The sequence below is a fragment of the Chroicocephalus ridibundus genome, chromosome 10 (genome assembly GCF_963924245.1).
Source record: "Chroicocephalus ridibundus chromosome 10, bChrRid1.1, whole genome shotgun sequence".
NCBI classification, from domain to species: Eukaryota; Metazoa; Chordata; class Aves; order Charadriiformes; family Laridae; genus Chroicocephalus; species Chroicocephalus ridibundus.
In genome coordinates, this window is record NC_086293.1 from 12,367,963 (window position 1) to 12,386,579 (window position 18,617).

The 18,617-nt window shown below is 40.7% G+C and overlaps 1 protein-coding gene across 10 annotated transcripts in view; it reads right to left on the reverse strand.

Moving 5' to 3' along the window:
• The window catches only part of CHL1 (cell adhesion molecule L1 like), a 143,228-nt gene that overhangs the window by 89,164 nt on the left and 35,447 nt on the right, over positions 1-18,617 (reverse strand). The window contains exon 1 of one of the 10 annotated variants that reach the window (XM_063347669.1): positions 6,615-6,633. The exons of the other annotated variants lie outside the window; for them this stretch is intronic. The gene's annotated coding sequence lies outside the window, so the exon portion shown is untranslated. Of the gene's footprint in view, positions 1-6,614; positions 6,634-18,617 lie in introns of those variants that run through there. 10 annotated transcript variants of the gene reach the window in all.

Consider the following 18,617-nt stretch of genomic DNA (forward strand, 5'->3'; position numbering starts at 1 on the left):
AGGGAGCACCATCTGCTCCCGCACAGCGCTGTAAGCCTGCAGCTTCCATGCTCGGTGGGCTTTCCAGTGCAGATGGAATGACACCAGGAAACTGTGATATAAATGAAAGTGACTGCCTCTTGGGTACCTGACACTCACTGTTGCTGTAAAAGCCAGGGAACTGGAGAAACTCAGGGCATACATAGGAGCTCCAGGCATGTGCAATAAAACACAACTGAGATAAAATCCTGGATTTTCCTTTCTGGAGGAAAATGACAAAAAAATAGAGGTTCTCCAGCAATTCCTTCCTCCTACTTCCCCACACGGTCTTACAGACGTGATAAGGTCACACTGGTAGCACCGATACCTGACTCCGTCCAACATCCCACCTCCACGTCACAACTCTTCACCCCTCTCCACCTCCTCATGGGCTTCTCCAAGTTCACCTTGCCAACAGGAGCAAAAATGCTCACTATTTCTTACTCCTTTGGTGCTCTTCCATCTTCTCATTCTGCCAGGACCCCAACAAAACTGACACGCCACTGGACAAAGATCCCGACTTGCTGAAAATCCAGGGCAGGGTGGATAAGCGAGCCTGAGAGATACATCTGGATTTCAGCTATAACAATTTTACTAACTTGGGTTCAGCTAGTAGAGGTTTTACTGCAGCGCACTTCCCTGCTACACCTCAATCATTTATTACATGACAGGATCTACGAGTGCGGATCTACTTTGCATATAGTATTACTTATCAAGATCATTTAGTAATAAGACCCTCTGGAGAGCACATTATGAAAGATTATGGACTAATTTGACCAAAGACGTCCCTGGAGAATACTGCACTTCCGAGCAGAAGATGTACATGACTGCCACTACAGCCAAAGATAAGAGTCAAGGAAGACTGGTGAAAGGGTTACAGCTTTCTGCTTTGGATTCTCTACACACTAAACTGGTCACTAATCCTTAATAATTTAATTTATTTGCATTAATGCACTAGTGAGTCAGTATTTGCTTTAGCCTATTGCATAAAATAGTTTGAAATGTTTCTTCTAGATTTAGGTTCAATTTCATTTCTTAATGCTAAAACACCTTTATTTCATAATATACCAGTAGCCTAATTAATATTTCGTGCTTATTACTTAGGCTCAGTCTCACAATAATCAATTTCAAAAAACAACTTCCACAAGACTCTGGTTAAGGTGCTTAATCTTCCCTTTTGAGATACGTAGCACACCTCTGGTTTGCAATGGATTTATGTCAAGCTGATTTGTTTCTATTATCATATATGGACCTTTACTGTAAATTAAAAAAGAAAAATAAATGTATCATTGCCTCTATAAATGGGGTGTTTATTTCCTCTCTGTCTTCTCATGTTTTTCCTCTGCACTTTATGCCTAGAGGTCATAAAGTGCAGAGCAATTTTCGAATACAAAGTTTCTGAATTTAATCTAAATTAAGGCCCGTGTCCAATTTGATAACAAATCACTGGAATGTAAGTATTCACACTTGCTAAATACTGCATGATTGTAATTACATACCTAAAAATCATAACGTTACACTGTTAACTGATGCTTCATAACAGGTTTTTCCACCATTCTATACATAGAATACATCTGATATATCTATACGTGATTGCTCTGTTTGGCCTTAGGCTAGAAATTAAAGGCCCATCTTTCAAACTGTTTCTTCCCGTTATAAATGTTTCTACTGGGAAAATTGAACACTTTCTTTCTCATTTGAAGATCCTTGAATTCAAGCCACAGAGCTACTAAATATGTCTTGGATTCACTTATTTTATGGAAATACCAACTTGGTTTGTTCTGCAACACGCATCGCCCCTGAATGGCTCGTGATTTTGGGAAGTTGCTAAACTTCAAAGGGCTCTTCTACAGAAAAAAATCGTCAAACAGCCAGTTCTCTTCCTTGTGCTTTTCCATAGCCTTTCCAACTGCAACTGAGGAAGAAAACCATGGTTGGAAATGTGTCATTCATATTCCCACGCACCCTGATATAGCTGCATAAAACAAAAATATATGCGGAGTTATTTCCAAGTCTAAGACCAAATAACATCACCTTTCTGCAGTCCAGGAGCATCCTTCAAACCTTCCTTTCTGGGAAAGAGTTGGCCGTCAGCGTGTCCTCCTCCTACAGGAGTCAACTTGAAAATTAAGACTAAGCTTTCTGTGCTGCCAGAGCAAATCTGGGGCATCTTTTCCACTAGAGCAAACTCACAGAGCCTGTGAAAGCCAACGGGGACCGCGCACACCCACGGAGAGCCCATCTCTGAGAGCATGTGGCGAGGTGTAATGGTACAGCCGCTGCACCGGCTGCCGCGGCCGCTTCAAAGGCGAGGGGCTTGGGAACCCTGCACCCGTGGATAATGAACATCCAGCTCCTCTGCTCCAGCGGGAGCATCCCTGCTGACTTTACTACCAAAAGATGCAGTATTTTTAATATAAAAAAGCTGGGGGGGGAGGGGGCGGAGAGGGAGGAGGAGGGGAAAAAAAAACCCCAAACAAAAAAGAACTGTTAAATTCCTAAGTTTCTATGCCTAAAGAGGATCGACTTCCCTCTAAAAATATCCCCATTTGGACCTCTTAAGGATAGAGCTCTTATAACTTGGGCGTCAGCTCAGGCGGCCAAGCTGAATGTACACAAATTCCTCATCCCATACACAGAACTGCCTTTTCCTTCGCAAGGCAGCCAGCAGCTCCGCTGGCATACTGTAGAAAAAATTGGGAAGATCCCACTTAACCATAGCTTTTTCTACATTGCTACATATTCAAAAGCCTCTGTGCACAGTTTACAGGGAGGGGGTGCGCAGCCTGTGGTTTCAGTCACTGCTTTCATCAAATACGATTTTTTTAATTTTTTTTATTATTTTTTTTTTTACAAATGCAAAAAGCCTGTGCAAGAAGGCTTAAAGCTTGCTTTCTGGAAGCAGCAGTGCAAAAAATCCCAATCATACCAATGCTCATGGAAAATAAGGTGAATTCTTTTAGAAAAATCAGGTTCATAGACACTGAAATCTCCCCCCCCTCACCTTTTGGTGTTATTTGCTTAGCAATAGGCCCAGCCTGTCCCCTGGCCTTCCACAGAAAAATGGAAAAAAAAAATAAATCATTGATCTAATGGCACAAAAATATCTCCATTAATATGAAAACCTAAATATGCCAGCATGGAGCATTGTGAAGACAGTTTTATCCTACTGAATCTTGTTATCCAAATAGAGAAACATCAGCAGTGTATTAAGCAGACAGGAAAGCTGAGAGACTCATTAAGCCACATTTAAACATGCAAAATTGAATATTTTCCAGGATCGTTAAAATCAAAGTTAATTACAGAATTCAGGTTTATCCGTGTCATCCCATGTCACAATACTTCAAGACAGACGATGAGGGGAAAAGGCAAAAAAATCCCCAACAACTGCATTTAGCGTCACAGCAGTATCTGCATTATTCATCATCACTTGTGCAATGACAGATCCAAAATAATTAGCATTACTCATGTTAAGTTATGCAATTCCATCACCTAAAAGAGGAGCTGTAAAGAAATGCAAACTAATTATAAGCTGGTCACGTGCTCTGCTGTTGATGCGTGGCCACCTCAGACCTACGCTGCCATGAGGACCATCCTGGGGCCTGTGCTGGCTGCAAAGCTCCAGCAGACCAAGCCTCCACCTTTGAGTAAGGAAGAAGACCAAACCTCATTAATACCATAGAGTGAAAAAAAAAAAATGCAGCTATTGAAATAGAAAAAATAAACAAATTAAACATTCGGGTGTGTACCTTACAGCTTAGGCACAGCTCTGACCTTACATTAAAAAAAAAAAAAAAAAAAAAAAAAATGTCTGTCTTCTTTAATAGTCAAACCTCAAAAACACAGCACCTACCTTAGCAATAGAAAATTCACCACCATAAATGTCTTTTTTCCCTCTAAAGACAATGAATGTGTACCCATTCCGACTACTCAAGGTATACACCCAACATAGCAGAACAGAGCTGGTCACCAAAATGCTCGGTAGAGTTCACGGGAGACAGAAAATCACATCAAGAGCTATGAAAAAGCAGTGAGCCTACAGTGCATATATATTCTGAGGGTTTTGTTGTGTTTGGTTGCCTTTTCCCCCTCCTTACTTTCCTGCTAATTTTCCTTCAGCTGTCATAGACATGAAAATTTACTCACATCTTACCAGCAAGACAGATCTCTATTTCATCTTGAGATACAAGCCCTGAAGCATTATTGAATGGGTTTTCCCAGAGAAAGAATTTACCTGAGGCAAAATTGCTCTGCTTGTACTTCGTAAAGGAAAATATTGGTTTACCACTGAAAACACACACCTGTGGAACATACACAGAAGATCTGGATTTCAGGGTGGAGACAGGCAAGAAGACAAGAGACTAACAGAGACAAAAGAAATCAGCACTTAACATTAGAATCAATTCTGTAATTGGTAAACAGAATATTCCCCTTCTTTCCCAAACTCAGGGCAAACAAGGTCATTATGCAAACTTTGTAAAATAAATCACAGCATTTCTTCTACTCAATCACACCTAACAGCTGATAGAAAGAAAACTTACTCTACTTTCCACACAGTTTCATACATGAGTAGAATGTAATGACGCTCCCGGCAACATGTATAATATTCATCGACATACGTGTCCATTTTCCCCATCACATCCTCTTATTGCAACCCCAAAATGCTCTGGGATGTACTCAAGGATTTTGTCCCTCTGCCTCAGATCAGATGAAGTGAGAACTTTATCTGTACTGGCTTCCACAGAACATGCTAGAGAGGAAGGGAGTTCATCTAAATTTGTTGGGATTAAGATGATGGTATGTCAACCTGAATCTGTAATTTGATGTTTAGGGGGGGGGGGGGGGAGGTGGGAGGGGGGGGGGGAAGTTCTTTTTTCTTCTCAGGTGCATTTTTCTGCCCTCCCCAGCTTCAACCACCATTAAGCAACGGATTACTTCCCCTCCTCATTCTTCCTTCTCCTCTTCACCTGTCCCATATAAACTTATTAACATGAGATTTTTCCAATAACAGGAATAAAATATGTATATTTTATTTAAGTTCCTTTATTCTGAGCTTTCACAACAACAACCGAGGACAGAGTCCCATTAAGTGCAGTGTCTCTACAAGTACCACTGTCTGAAAAGACAATCGACATTTACTTACTGTCCATATAGAGCCAAAGGTAGAATGACCACTAAGGTAACGTGAGGGTTAGCAAGAGATTCACGTTGACTTCAGCAGAGTTTGGATCCCTCCTCCATAAGGAATCGCAAGAGACTATAGCATAGTTTTGACGAATCTTCGAAATCTGGAAGCCCATATAACTGGATTCTTCCTGGTTTATTTTTCTCTCAAGGTTCAGAGAAGAAAAATGAATAATTGAACACAGGAAGCAAAAAACATATCAGTGCACCCAACCAAATAGAAAAATTCAGTAAATGTTCCTCAAATATAGGTTAGAAGTTATGAGAAATAACGATGAAAGTCAGTGCCTTGATGCACAGCGCTCTCCATTTATTGAAAAGACAGAAAGAAGCTGGTTCCACTCAGGAGGCGGCAGAAAAGGCTGTCAGTCAGAACCTGGCACGTACCACAGCGGCGAAACACGGAGCTCATTAGGCTGCATGTTGCTGGTGGCTTCACCTCCCCGTGCCAGCTGAGGCTCTTCAAGGTTGCAAATGGTTGTAGCAGGATATTCTAAAAATCTGATAAATGCTTAAAGGGAGCTGCTTTTCAGCAGATGAAGTTAGTTTTTTCTGAAAGGTGGGTTCCTACAGAGCACCTGAATTTAGGTTCGTCAAAACTGAAGCAGTCTGGACCAGAAATATACTTTGTAAAGAGAATCTGGTGTATCTAGTCAGCAAACAACTGGTAAAAGTTAAATTCCTATATGACCTAGACGACAGAAACCTTAAAAGGACCTGTTCCAGTAAAGGTTATTTTTTGTGTGTGTTTTAACAAGCAAAAAGCACCGGTCACTTGAGAATAAGCTTCAATGTCTCAGCTCTGCACAAGCGCAACATTTGTCACTTCAACTCTGCCCTGTCGGCATATTGAGCTATGAAGGGACGTCAGGCGTAGCTGTGCCCTAGGAGCTCGCTGCTTGCGGGGGAACAGCAGAGAGAGATTGAAAAAGGGGGTTTTAGAGAGAGAGAGAGAGAGAGAAGAAAAAGAAAGAAAAAATAAAAACAAAACCAAAAAAATCACACAAAACATCTGTGCTAAGAGAGAAATTCAGAGATACTGACTAAGCAGTAAAAAAACCCCTGATCTTATACCAAGATGTGCTTTAAACAAGGCTCTGTGATGCACAATAGCAAACAGAGCAAAAGAAGATGGAGAGACGAACACAGATAGGAAATACCAACTACAGTTCATGTGTCAACACATCACAAACATTTCACCAGAGGGGTCTGATATATCACTGCCATGCCCGAGCCCGGCCTCGCACGCCATAAACACCACCCAGGGACAAGAAAACACTATTTCACATATGCTCCTTCGTGGTGACCCCACCAGTTAACCAGCCATTTGACACCCAAAACCTGCTTTAGATCAGCTTTTCGTCAACTCAGAAAGTTCAAACCTTCCCGGGGGTAGCCTCGGTGCTCCTCACCCTCCTCACTGCACAGGATGGCTGCAGGTGCCTCCGTTGGACTCCGTCCCTCTTCCAGGCTGATGCCACCTCCCTTCCTCCCACCTCACCAGGACCTCAGCAATGGCACTGGCTCTGCAACACGGAGGAGCTTCTACAAGAAATCATGACTATTTCAGAGAATTTAACCTGAAATCTGCTCTGCAGATGCAGTGAATGGCCATTTAAGTAGTGAGTCATCCTTTCTCAGATCCTTTTAAGGAACTCAGCTGGCACATTTTCAAGGCATATTTCTTAATACTTCGTTTTGCAATTTTCAGGGTGATACATCCTAGAGCTGGAAATATGGATCATATGGCAGCAGAACCACATTTGTCAACGGGAAAGCATTTAGCACTATTTTTCCTATATGTGGTACTCGCAAAGTCTGATCTTAAAATATCCCAGCTTGTCCTTCTGCCCTTTACTCAATGAAATCTTCTTTTAAAAGAAGTCAGCTGAACTTGGCCAAGGAAGTATTTAAATTCCATCTTCCATTACAGCTGAGCAAATTACACTTTTAAACATTTTCAGGATGCATTCCCAAACTCAGCTCATGTCTGTCTTTGACTGTCATAGTGATCTCAAGCTTTTCCAACGCTTTTCTTTTTTGTTTTTCTGTTACCAGCGTCCTATCACCTACACCTGCACTCACTTTCTAGGAGGCTCCACGTAGCACGTAACTACCACTACCCAAGTATGATCACTTCCAACAAGTACATACTAGGCTATTGTGGCCTCTGACAGAATTTCTCTTAGACCAATAGGAAAGGACCTTCTACATGTACGTTTTTCTAGACTGAATGTATCCAGGTTGAGAATCTGTACTACAGAGACGACCAGGTTCCTTTCAGGGAGATCTCAGGATTCACCAGAAGACCCTCTACCAATTTATGAGATGTGGCACCTTTTATTTTTAATTAACTTTTCAAACGGTAAATTATTTTTTATTATTCTAAAATTCTCTAGTGGATGTCAGCGCGCACCTGCCTTTGATACGTCAACAAATTGCTGTCTCTCTGCAAGCAACTGGGGAGATAATGCCTGTAAGTATTTTTAGCCCTCTTTTCAAATAGGCAATGGGTTGCAGATGGGTGAAAGTGGCAGACTTGAAGACAGGAAAAAAAACCCTGAGCGAGACAAATCTGACAATTTATCTAAACCCAAGGATTTTTATCACTGCAAATAGGAAGAAAGGAAATTTGGTCTCATGTCTTGCTCTAAAACAAGTAAATGATGTTATTGAATGCATCCAGATCACTAATTTGGACAACTCAGCAGGGAACTGAACAACCACCTACACAGAAACGGTTAAGCTACAACCTTATGTTATGATTACTTGTTCTCAATGAAATCAGGTATGGTGACTAGTCCTGGAAGCCTGAAGAGATTAATACCAAAATAATATTCCTATTATACACACAATAATGGTGCAGAGATTAACACATTGATGGTCCTTAAGGAGCAGGGTGTCAGCCTGGGCTTTGGATGTCAGAGCTCGCTACATAGGCACATAGAATACAATACTTATGTTTATATTTTTATATTTTATTATTATTAAATATATATTATTAAATATAGATATATATTTTATATATATATACACACATACATATATGTGATCTGTAAAGGACATTTACCTCACATCAAGGCAATGAATCAATGGCATTAATTAGATATTTTATCACTGAAAAATCTTTATTCTTTGCAGACCTACCAGCCTGCACTAAAACACTGTCTTACCCTTTCACACATACACAGAAAAAATGCCAAATAAATCAAATTCTTTTCATCTTTCATCTAAAATATTACTCTCCACTCACTATTTTCACAGAAACGTGACCTTTTTTTGGATACATTTCTGGTGAAGTGATGGCACAACACTCATGTGCTGCCCCTGTGGCACAATTTCCCTCCCATCACCAGCATCTGGACCATGGCTATTGACTCCTACAGGATCCAGGGGGGCTCTTCTCCATCAGACACAGCATTAAATGACAGGTCACTTGATTTGCAAGTGTGAGAATGACTTTGAACAGAAACTGGAGTGCAGAGAAACTGAAGCTCGAGCTAATCCTATATACCAAGCAACCTTTTCTCACTGATTTTTAATACTTACTACAAGAAGGAAAAATAAAGTTTCGGGTCTGGACGTTGCCAGCAAACCACAGGGAGTCCAAAGGCTACAGCTCACTATGGGAACTTCAAAAAATATGTCAAAAGCGTTAACTGTTCAGAGGGAGACGAATGACTACGTTTGTATTTGAGCCCATTTACTAAAGAAAGCGTTTAATAACGAGTGGCATCAAGAGCTGGCCTCAGTTTTCCTTAGTTGCAAAGCAAGAAACGAGCGAAAAGTTTTGCAAGTGCTTTCTTAATATCGCTGTTTCAGTGTTTCCACCAGCGCCTTGACAACACTAACGTCCTGAAATCTTTCATAAAGCCACTGCTTCCCAAAATGCCGTTTTAAAAAGTAAAACTGCCTCTGTTACCACCTTGAGAACATCAGGGAGAAGTTATCGTATATGCAATGGATGCCACGCTTAGTTTTCAGGGTTTTACTGAAAACTGCTCCGTTATCCAAACTCCCCCCAAGCTCTCCTCCAGCTCCCCGCAAGGAAGGTGCCTTGCTCCCCATCAGCAGGGGCTGACTCCATCCTCCCCCACCAGCCCTGGGGACAGGACAGGAGCACCCCACGGTCCTTGGGGGACCCTGCGTACATCCCCTCCTTCCTGGGAATTCACCCACCGCGCTTGCAGATAAAAACTCAAGCCTTACGCTTGAGTTTTACTCACAGGAAATGAAAATCCTGGGTAATGAGCTGAGTTTTGGCAAAACCTGTGCATCTTTATTTGGGGGATAAAGGTTATAACGTTGAAATAGATTGGTTTCATGAGAACTACTTTTTTTTTTTTCTTGGCAAAGGAAAAAATGCTACTTTCCGTGACAGCTTATTGAGGAAATGAGGCTTTTTACACTTGTGCAGCCTCTCCCATCTATCCAAACCCCTCAAATCACTGGCGAACAGGGAAGTTTCAAAGGAAAGAAACTCAGACTAGTGCCTCCGCTGAGAAAAGGGGCGCTGCAAATTCTTTTTGAGAGCAGCTGACTGGCAAATCTCAATGTGTTTACTGGCAAGCCAGTCAGCCTGTACATAACATCGGCTGTGAGTAACCCAGTATTATCTCCTGCAGAAAACGTATGAGCACTGCCCCATGCAGAGCAATTGTCAGTAGGTCAGTAGAAGTCAGTAGGAAATCAAGACAAGGCTTTTAGGTTCACAGGATACAGAATACCTTGTTTTGTAAGAAAGGCTCAATTTTTAATTACCTAGAGAGAATTACTTTCCTGGTTATTTTGTACTGTATGGGTATTATTAACTTTTTACTTAAATCTGAATTGCAGAAATGTAAACCAAAGTTGGTTAATGAAAAAACCACCCTGTAGGGACAGTGCAGTTCAACAGACGATCAAAAAGACCTTTTGCATCATTAATCTGCATGATTTCATGATGCTGCCTTGGAAAGAATTAAGAAAAATAAGTATTTCACTAATGTAGGCGTGAAGCATCCTTCAAAGGGTCTGTCCCTCCCCCAAAACTAGTTTGCCCAGAAACACTGCACAGCAACAAAGACTTACTCAAATTTGAAACCAAATCATTAACCAGAAAGCACTCAGTGGGAAAGCACTTCTTGCCCAATATAAGAGGTTTCATAGCCATCACGTCTGTAGCCTGCCATTTGTTCATTAATTTTCAAATGAGGGATTATGAGCGCAGACAGTGTCCCTTTGTCTTCCAGCGTGGCACATTGAGGATATAACGCTGAGTCCCTTATTAGCGGGTGTCCTCCTCACCCCTCGCTCCAAGGCAGAGCTTCTCCTATGACGACAGAAACCACGCGGTGACCTCCAGCCAACGCAAGCTGTCGGGTAACCGGCTAACAAAAAAAATGTTTATTTCACAGCGGCCTCTCCCAAGCTCCCAGTACACCCAAAAATCTGCCATGGAAGCATCTCTGCGCCCTCACACCTTGGGCCTTTCCGACAGCCCTTCTTCTACATTTATCAAAGCTCCAACCCTCACCAGATGCAGAAACCTACCGAGCATCTGGCAGGTGCCTGCGTGCTATGCAGTAGATTATAGAAAAGCAACCCTTTGGAAAAAGCATGCCCATTAAATTGGGAAGAGCGATAACAGTATCCAAGTTCTTGAATTTAATGAGGCAACATCACTTAGGGCTGACTCTTACTAAAGTGTATATAAGGAAATAATTCCCTTGTAATGAACTCATGCGGCAACTGGCTTTGCCTTTTCTGCATGCTAATGATAATAAATTCCATTTAAATTATTTCAGGCATTGGATAGCTGGTCTATTGTACTTACCAGGACAAGGTAAGTCGTTTGCAAGGACAAAACAGCAACTACACTAAAGGGAAGAAGGTGCATTAAGCCACTTAGCAATAACTCTTTTTTCTCTTTTGCCATATTCAGACACGGTCAGCAATTATTTTTTTTTGGCAGGATATAAAATGCTAAGCTTGGCAGGGAAGCGTTTAGAAGCAAATGATTGTTTTCAAAGGTAGCAGTGAGGAAATATGCGAAGTGAGATGTCTCCAAGAGATATTGGCCCACTTGGTAATCCTATCTCTACCCAGCCAAGGAAGATGGCACAGCCAAATAAACAGATTACTAAAGGCAGGGACTCACTACAATTGAACTACAATCTATCTTATATCTACATGGAAATAACTTCTACTGCAACAATTTTTGATCTAGCACGACAGGACAGGTTTTGAGGAAATATGTCAATAGTATAGCAGCATTTAAAGAAAATCCCCAAGTAATTTGTCACATCTCTGTCAAGCCCAATTCAGGCATGCAAGTCATTCTGTAACGAGACAACAGCTTTTAGAAATTGGAGCTGCAACGACTTTCAAGGCTTGAGTTTCTAACATGTGGTTGATTTGGTTAGCCAGGGTATAATTTTGTAAGTCTACTCAGTGTACGCGGGTGGGCATGGAGAACAGGAATCCATACGGGCACATGCCAGGCATCCATAATGCAGGATGAAATGACTGAGGAGAAAGCCGCAGTCCTTCCAGACAAACATGAACTTCTGCAAATGTTTTCCCCGTCACTACCCTAAACACTTGTCATACATGGGAGACACGAGCACTTTCCGAAGCATATGTGCTCTGGGAAGGGAAACGGAGGGCTGATACTAATAAGAGCTGGCACATCGCCACGGCTCGGGCTGACGAGGCGGGAATTTGTGAACACCACCTCTGTCGACTCATCACCGGGTGGATGTCGTGTGTTTTGTTTGTTCTTTTCTGGAAAAATGTCAGTTCAGTTAATCCAATCAAGGATGCATCAGAGTGTCAGAATCAGTTTTCAGGCTGACAGAAAATAAAGCAATTCCTCATCACTTAAAGACTGAGTTACTGTTGCCTAAAGATAAAAAATTGGTAATATTAATAATTTGGTTCACAAATCATATCTGTTTATGCAATCACTTTTCTTTTCAAAGTCTTCCTAGTTACCATGAACTACATCCAGAGAAAATTGTAATTCTAATTTCTACTCTGATCATCTTCAGTTTTATTAACTTAGTATTTTACCCGATAAGAATAAAAATTAATAGAGATTTTCAAAATATTTTTTTTCCTATTCTTTTTCTTCAACTGACTCTTTTGGGTTTGCTCCATTGACTTCATTAAGGGTCTTCGCACATTAGGAGTGTTATTTATGTGAACTGGCCTCAGGACATTACCAAAATAAGTGCCAGTGGTAAATTAATTCTTTAATCCTCTTTATGCCACAGGATGCAAATCTGTACACGTAACATTTGCTTACCTACTTTTTGCTATTGATTCTTACATTTTTAATCACTCTCCACTCTCTAGCATTTACTTATGCTATTCTGTCAAAGAATGACTTTAGAAAAGGAATTCAATACCTCAGTCACATTGAGAAAATTAATTTATCTTTTCATTTCATGGAGGGTACTGCATTGGGTTTTTTTGTTTTGTTGTTTGTTTTTTTTTTTTTTTTTTTAATATTTCCTTTATTCCAAAGTACAGAACTGTAGGCACCCTTTTATCAAATTCATCAGGAATACCTAACGGGAAAGTGGTATTTCAGAAAAGGTGAGTATTCTTCATAGCAGAATGAAATACATTAACAGTCAAGTCTATGAGGGCAGGACTTGGAAAGAGAAAAAAATACTAGAATGTAACAAAAAATAGGCCATGCCTTTTCAAGAGAATCTCATAACGAATAGTTTATCACACCTTATTAATACATCTATTATATTTACCATATATTTATTATTCCAATACTCTCTACTATTCTATACTTGTGTTGTAGTGGACATCAGAGGACAGCATTACAACTAAACACTCTCCAAATTTATAACTAATATTGCAGCCAATGCATTAATTTATTGCATCCATATTTATACATATTGTTGTGGTAAAGCCTCAAGATTGTACACATTTTTTCCCCCACATAAGAAAACCCCTCACAACACAAACCATGCGTTTTAAGAGCTTGTTTTGGTAACAACTTTTGCTTCCAGAAGTTGGCCCAATTCTAATTTTTATTATCGCATCAAACCAGAGTGTTGGAAAGGACCTCAAGAAGTCATCTAGCCTCTTGGCAGATTCAACCACAGCAGCTGGAGCCTCAGCAGCCGCCCCGACAGCCTCGGTCACTGGCAAGGTGTTTTGGTTTTTAGGGCAGATTCTTTCTACTCATTTCAACCAAAGCGGTTCTGCATTTCCCCAGGGTGAAGACTAGCAAAAATTCACTGGTTTCTTGTGCACATATTACAAATCCTGAAGCCCTTTTTCCTGGAAGTTCTCTGTCTCCCTTCCCCTCCAAATTCAGCACAGGATGCCACCTGCCTCAAGGTTATGAAAAATCATTGCAGTGTTATCAAGTTATAAGCCTCTAAAAAACCCAATTTAGGAGACATTTTGCAGCTTAACCCTCAAATTCCCAGGTGTTGGATGCTCAGGCTGCCAAAAGAGCAACTCCCCCCTCATCACCCTCAGTCCTACTGCTGTTAGGCCTGAGATGCACCATCTCAGAGGGACTAACCATCACCTAGGCAAGCCTGCTGGAGCAGGACATTCCTGCAGCGCTGCTGCCAGAGCAAGGATCAAACACCAGGACTGCAAAAAGGTGCTGGAAATACAGCCTGGAAGGAAATGCGACAGGAGAACACAACCACAACCACAGTGCCCTTATAGAAACAATATTAATGCTGTATGGGTAACATGTTGTTGGTGACTAATACAAAAATACAGATCTTCAAGTCTTCCGGTTCAACTAATGAAGACTAATTAAGCAATAAGAAATACTTCATATAAATCTTAATGAGTTTTTCTAACCCTCCAGTAGTTGAATTGGCTGTAATTAATCAAAAAAATAAAGATGGTAATTTACTAAAGAACCTCTCACTTTTGATGACAAGATCCCTACTTCCCACCTTGCCTGCAAAAAGGGATTTAAAAGGTAAAGAGAAACATCAGTCCATTACCTAATGGGGAAAGAATAGCAAATCACGCTCCACATATAAGAAGCAGGCCTATTCAATGCCTTTTTTTTTTTTCCCCTTATGATTTCACAAAAAAGTGAAAAAGTTTACAGTGAGCAGACTCTCAATATAATTCATTTTAACTAGGAGCTCCGAACACAAGCTGAGCAGAGAGTTAAAGACAGCGTGGGTAAGATACAGCTAAGTAACTCATTAAGGATTAAATTTATTTCGAAATATTTCAGGTATCAGCTGAAGTTCTCTTTAAACTACTAGTAATTACTTTTTAGTATTCCCAGGGAATGCCTGAGGTCCCAGAGGGTAAGAGGTGGTCAAACACCGCAGCTATTTTTAGAAATGGGAAAAAGGAAGACTACACAGTCTCATTCAGTACCCTGAAAGACCCAGGAACAAATGATTAAGCACCCAGAGGAAAAAGAACCCAGAGGAATACAAAGTGAGAAAAATTGGCCAAAATGCATTTGTGAAGAACTAATCATGTCAACCTAGTCGTCTTATTTTATTTTTTTTTTTTAAATCAGGATAATTACCCTATCATAAGAATTAGATACGATACATTCTGAAGAGACAAACATATTCCTCTATCACAGTAAGGTAGAATTACCAACTTCTTATTTTAGACTACCAACAAACACAGCCAAAGAACAGTTTTCAACTGTCCACTTCCAAACTGAGGGAACACACCAGTGCATCTCCACAGGTGTTTGCACTTGGTCCTGTATCTTCATGCGTGACTTAGGTCACATGAAGTGTGGAGGAGCTGCAAGCGCTCTGGAGGACAGCACTAGCATACCAAATTATCCCAGCACATTGGGAAAAGAACAATCTGAAATCATGAAGGTAATTTAATAAAAAGATATGTAAAGTCCTACCTATTTTAGGAAATCAAGCACAGACTTTAAAAGATGCTTTATCAGGTAAGGCAGCAATGCAGAGAGACCAGAGAGGTTAGAAAGGATAAAACCTAAACGTGAGTCAGCAACGCGAGCCTGCTGCCAGAGAGACAAGTGGTGTTTTGGGAAATATTAACAGATGTTAACCGCAGGACACAGGAGGTAATTATTCATATGAGATTTAGAAGACATGACCTAGAAAGAAGGATATCTGTTCACTCTATAAAGAGATGGGACCAAAAAGCAGACATAGCAGCAATATTCCCATACATAGCGAGTTTTAATTAAGGAAACTACAATCAGTTGTACTTCATGAGCACAAGTAGCGATTGGCTTAATTCACAGAAAGGAAAATTAAGGACAGATACTACGAAAAGCTTTCTGAGCTATACAGATAGTTAATCATTTCAATACGTTATCCCCAAGAAGGCTGTTGGGACCCATCACCGGAAGCTGCTAAAATGACCTTGACACACACAGCTCTCCCGAAGACAGGCGATGTGGTGTGGTCCAGCGGGCTGAACTAGACGACCCCTAAAGATCTTGTGCCAGGTTTGAATTCTGACACTTTTAGTGTCAAAAGCCAAGAAATAACATCTTAGAGAAATGTTATCGCCTCTGGAACAAAAGAAGGGTAAGAGAATCACTTAATTTGGCACAACTGACTACTGCTGCCCGGTACAGCACCAGCTTCATATTATCTTCATTTTTAAATTCGTATTGCATACTTGCAGGTCAGACCAAATATGTACAATTAGCTTCCCATACCTGAGAGTTTGCAAAGAATCTGCCCACCAAAGCACCTCTTTATCCCAGTGCTGCCAGTTTTATCTTTTCCCAGGAAACACAATCAAATAAAACCAAAATAGAAAAAGCTACCTTGTTACACTTCTGTTTTCCACTCCTGTATACATTGGTTTCTTAACAAGGTCTATTCTATACTACCTTTAGGAAAAAGCCATTCAGGAGGAAAAGGGTGGCATGTAATACACTTCCTCCATTGTGATGATTTGTATTACATATTCTCATTCATTTTTCTTAATTTACTATGCTTTACTATGCTAAATGTATTATTTACTACTATACTATGTATGGTAGTCCTACACAATACTTTGCAGGAAAGCATCAAACCAGAATTTTGTATTTCAGTTTACTGAAGTAATACACAAGCTTTGCTGGTGCTGAATTTATTTCAGCTTTCTATTGTTATGTGATTTTATTAACTCATTTATACAAAGCTGAATTACAGTCTATTACCAATCTATTTTCTCTCTGTGTACAAGTATATAGTAATATAGCAGATATATTTGAAATAATAGGAATAACAAAAGTAGTATTATGCACAATTATAGCTAGTAGCACTCAAAATCAGACATTGTTAATAATAAATGACAATGTTATATAGAAGAAATACCATCTGAAAACTGATTTTACACGGCATATTAAAGACTTGATGGCTCAGGAGATGGGTAATAGAATAAAAAGCCTTTCATCTCAAGGTCATCAATTCAAATACAAGTCAGACTGATAGTAACTGAAAGCCATTTGACGAGAGCTCTAATGAACCTAGTCTCGTTACTAAAAATTTAAGAATAGCCTCTGCATTTAGCCCTTTCTCCTGCCTCTGACAGCAGTCAATACAGAAATCAGAGAGAGTACGGAGGAGCAGATGCGATTCAGCAGGTAGAGTTGCGTTTCCCTCATTACACGCTGCCAGCCCCAGGCTATCGCTATTTTAGCGGTTTCCTATAGCAGGTACCTGTTTGTTCTGTTCCAAAATTCAACATCCTCAGCACTGCTGTGTCTTTTATTGCTTGCAGGGTTGAAAAAAAGAGTTGGGCTTTCAGCTCCCTGAGTGACCACTTCACATGATGCACAGACAACACTCCAGTTGGTTGTTTGAGCCATGACAGTTTGATACATTAATGCATTACCCTTGTTTGATATCTTACTGTTTTTCTGGTATGTATCCAACAACATACCAAAGTAAAACAACACATTGGGGAAGAGAAGAATCCCCGTGCAAACCAGAGCAACTGTTCAGATAGCCTCACATTAGTCAACAAATAAAGCAAACCCCACATTGCATGACTCAACAAGCAAACTCAAAGTCTCCTGGAATAAAACCTTTGGTATAATTTCCTTTGTTCCAGGATAATCCCTACAGAATGTACTGTTGGCTATGGCATTAGCATGATGCAAAGCACTGATGAGAAACCCATTGATGTTGTCCTTTTGTTTGCCTTTTTATGCTGAATGAGACTTTTTTTTTTTTTTTAAAGAAAATACGAGATGAATTTTCAATGACTCTCCAGAAAAGCATCCCAGAAGGAATTTTGCTTTCATAGGCAAAGCTTAGTGTTTGCATATCCAAACGAACACCTACAAACACCTATTTGCAGGTATAAATGGGGACATACAGAAGCATCAGTGGGACACACAGCAATAGGACAAATGTTTCCCATAATCTCTATTCGGAACCCATACACTCCTTTTTGAAGTGAAGCACCCAAACAGCCTCCTCAGATCACTTCCAGCCTCAATTATTTTAAGATTCTAAAAATTAACCACCTCATGGCTCACGTAAGCTCCATCTTCAGCAGCACTCAGGTTTAGGGGAGCCCTTTCAGTTTTCCAAAGTGACTAGCAGATTCATTTCAAAGGTAACCAGATACCTAAAGATGCAGTTTACTACCAGCACAGGCTTACAATGTCTGGATAATCAATTCCCTTAATGCAATTTTTCCCCAGCATAGCCCAGGTGTCTAATAACCATTATAAACCCAGTCCTTACCCAGGGGATTCCTATGAAATCGCCAATCTCTCACTTTTCTGCTGTGTCTAGAGATATACGTCAGCACCTACACTTCCACCACTGAAACCCTGTTGAAGCCTGTTTTTCAGTGCTGAACTTGACCATTTATTCCTACATCCTGATAATCTGGCGATATTTATAACCCATAACTTGGTGGGATTTTCAGATACAATGCTATTTCAAGTTATTTCCCATCTAGTACCTCAGTGGGCACTTCTCATGCCCACTTCTCCCAGTTCAGCCCTGGCAGAGGCAGACGGGAAGATGCCAGCCTGAGCTGCACTCGGACCACATTACATCCCACGGAGCACGGGAACAGCCCCATCATTCCACACAGCAGCGGTTTGGTGATAGTTCATCGGCAGTTTTGGCAGAGAGAATATGCTGGCAATACATACACGTGAGCTTCACCCAAAAGCTTCACCTTTACGGAAGCTCTTCAGATGGTGGAGGCTCTATAAATTTTTGAAGCCACATCAGCCCGAGATTTGCGCGCCTCTGGTGTCACTGTGCAGCCTGCAGCACCGCTTCAATAACCTGATTTTCCCTTGCAAGAGGTCAGGATTTAACCAACTCCGATTACCTGAGGTTAAAACTAGAGATCACTTTGTTTCAGCAAAGAGCTACCTCCTGGCTCGCAACACCAAACAGTCCTACTTACGTCATGTCTGTCCAGACGACTAACTGTCAAAACTACAGAAATACGGATTT